Source organism: Vombatus ursinus, unplaced genomic scaffold, assembly GCF_900497805.2.
Source record: "Vombatus ursinus unplaced genomic scaffold, bare-nosed wombat genome assembly UNPS02014807.1, whole genome shotgun sequence".
Classification (NCBI taxonomy): domain Eukaryota; kingdom Metazoa; phylum Chordata; class Mammalia; order Diprotodontia; family Vombatidae; genus Vombatus; species Vombatus ursinus.
The window spans coordinates 7,029,150-7,031,789 of NW_020954585.1; positions in this window are offsets into that span (position 1 = coordinate 7,029,150).

A 2,640-nucleotide genomic window follows, 5' to 3' on the forward strand; every position below is an offset into this window, starting at 1 on the left:
ATACCCCACAGCCGCCTGCCCCGCGACCGCTCGCCCGCTGCCCTGGGGCCAAGGGAGGGAGCGCGGCGAGCCCGCGGGCCTGAGCAGGGCAGGCGCCGGGCTGCGGGGTGGGGCGCGAGGGCTCAGCCGCTGGGCCCGGCGCCGCGGCTCCTCCTCTCCGGGGCTCCGGCCGCGGCAGCCGCTGCCTCCTTCTGCGTTGCTGCGGTTCCGCCCCGGGGTGCTCCGCCCCGGGATCCTCCACCCGGCCACCGCCCCCCAGCCGGGACGCCCCAATCTACTGCCCCAGGCGGGGCGGGTGAGGGGGAGGGGGAAGGAGGTGGGCGGGGGAAGGAGGAGACGGGGCGGGGGGAGGAGGAGGAGGAGGAGGAGGAGGAGGAGGAAGAGGAGGAGGAGGCGAACACCTCTGCGTCACGCCCGGCGCAACGTCTGGGACGTGCCGCGGCTCCGGTCCAAAAGTCCTGGCGCTGATTACGTCATAATACTCGACAGCGAAATTCGGTGCCTGCGCACTCTCCTTTCTTTCTGCCCTGGCTTCGCACCCCTAGCCTACCTTCTGCCAGGTGCATGGAGCATGGAGCATAGAGCATGACGCATGCGCAGATACGTGTCTCCTGGCTTGGGCGAGGAGAGCATGTAAGCAATTTAAAACACAAAAGCATTGTCTTGATATACCCTCTAGTGGCTGACTTAAAAAAAAAAAGTAAAATGTGTTTTTTTGGTTACATTCGGTAAATGGAACGATATAGTTATAATAAATGTGAAGAACTTTTACTTAAAAATTTTATTGCATTTGTCCGCTAATAATAAACAAATTACTCCCAATAGTAAACAACTTTGACAGCAGAGCAGCTAACATTCCAAACATAGCTCAGGAATCTCTACCAGTAAATTGAGTTCCTAGGTTTTTCTGGGAAAACTTCTCAAGAAATTAGTATGCTACTTTGGGGGCACCAAATATTCTGTAGTTCTACCTATCTTGTTACAATGAGAGTAACTGTATTTAGTTTCTGCATTTTCTGGTTTTGAATCCATTTGTGGCTTAATTCTTAATATGAAAATCAATCAGCAAACACTAAACATCTACTATGCACCAGTTACTGGGGATACAAAGACAAAAATGAAACAATCTCTCCACTAGAGGAGATTACATTCTACCAAGGGAGAAAATTCGTATATAAATAAGAAAAATAAATTTGAGAAGTAAAAAGCTATCTTTAAAAAATAGTGTCTAAGAAAAAGATTCAGAATTCCAGAACACATGTTAAAATAAAAGGATTATGAAAAGATTCCTGGACAAAGTTGGAGTAACAAAAGGCTGGCAAAAACTTATTGCTGGATGTCTTTCAAATCTAATGAAAAGGATATTAAACTATAATGGATAGGAGAGAGAGAAGACTGCTTATGCATATCCCTCAAGCTAGATACCATAAAGAATAGCTACAATGAAAAAAAGAGTAGCAGTTAAGACACACAGAAGCTTACTAAAGGTAATATCCAAGAAAAAAAGCCAGTAGTAAAACCCATGGCCTTGATAGTCCATACACAAATGCCCATAGTTTAGGCAGCAAATAAAAGGAGCTAGAGTTCTTTAAAATCGGGTAGACAAATTAAACTTTATAAGTATCACTGTGAATCATGACAGTCCATGAATAAATAGATTATGGCTCTGGATGGTTATACCTAATAAAGAGGAATAAAAAGATAGGTAAAATGGGAGGGGGTAGCATTCTATATTAAGAAGACATACAAATTTGAAGAAATCCAGGAACCAGAGTGAGAAAGCGTGATGGAGATTATTTGGGTAAAAGTCAATGGAAAGAGAACAAAAGTGATTTTTGTCATTGGAATATAATACAGACCACCTGGGCAAAAAGATGAACTAAATGAAGAGTGTGGGAACCCAATCCCATGTATGGCACAGTGGTGTTAAATCGCAGTGATGGGGGTTTTAAATTTAAATTATCTGGATGTTTACTGGAGTCTCCCTCTCTCTCTCTCCTGTTCTCAAAAGCATACCAGCTATAAAATTCCTTGCATTACCTTAGTGATAATTTCAGCCTTTAAAAGATGGAGAAATTTTATTCACTAACAGGGAAGACCTGGATGGAACCCTGGAGGTGAACACTCCTTTCTAGCATCTGTGATAAAAGAAAGGAAATCTAGACACAGTCTCACATGCAGCCTATATTTTAGAAAAATAGATTTCTAAGGGTTCAGAGAAAAAAAAGGATTCCATGTACTAAAATGTCTCTGAGGAAATCAGCCCAGGAGGGAATTCTGAAAGTACAAAAGGGAAACAATCCCAATAAGGAGAACAAAAAGGATTTGTCTAAAGCAGTGGTTCTTAACCTTTTTGAGTGTGTCAGGGAGCCCTTTGGAAAATCTGGTGAAGCCTATGAATCTCAAGAATAATGCTTCTAAAATAAATAAAACATATAGGATTACAAAGGAAACCAATTATAATGAAATATAGTTGTCAAAATATTGAAAACACCAAGTTTACTGAACCCCAGGTTAAGAATTCCTGGTCTAAGAAAACTAAAATGACAAATGCTGGAGGGGATGTGAAAAAACTGGGATGCCTAATGTAATAGTAGTGGAGTTGTGAATTGATCCAACCATTCTGGAGAATAATTTGGA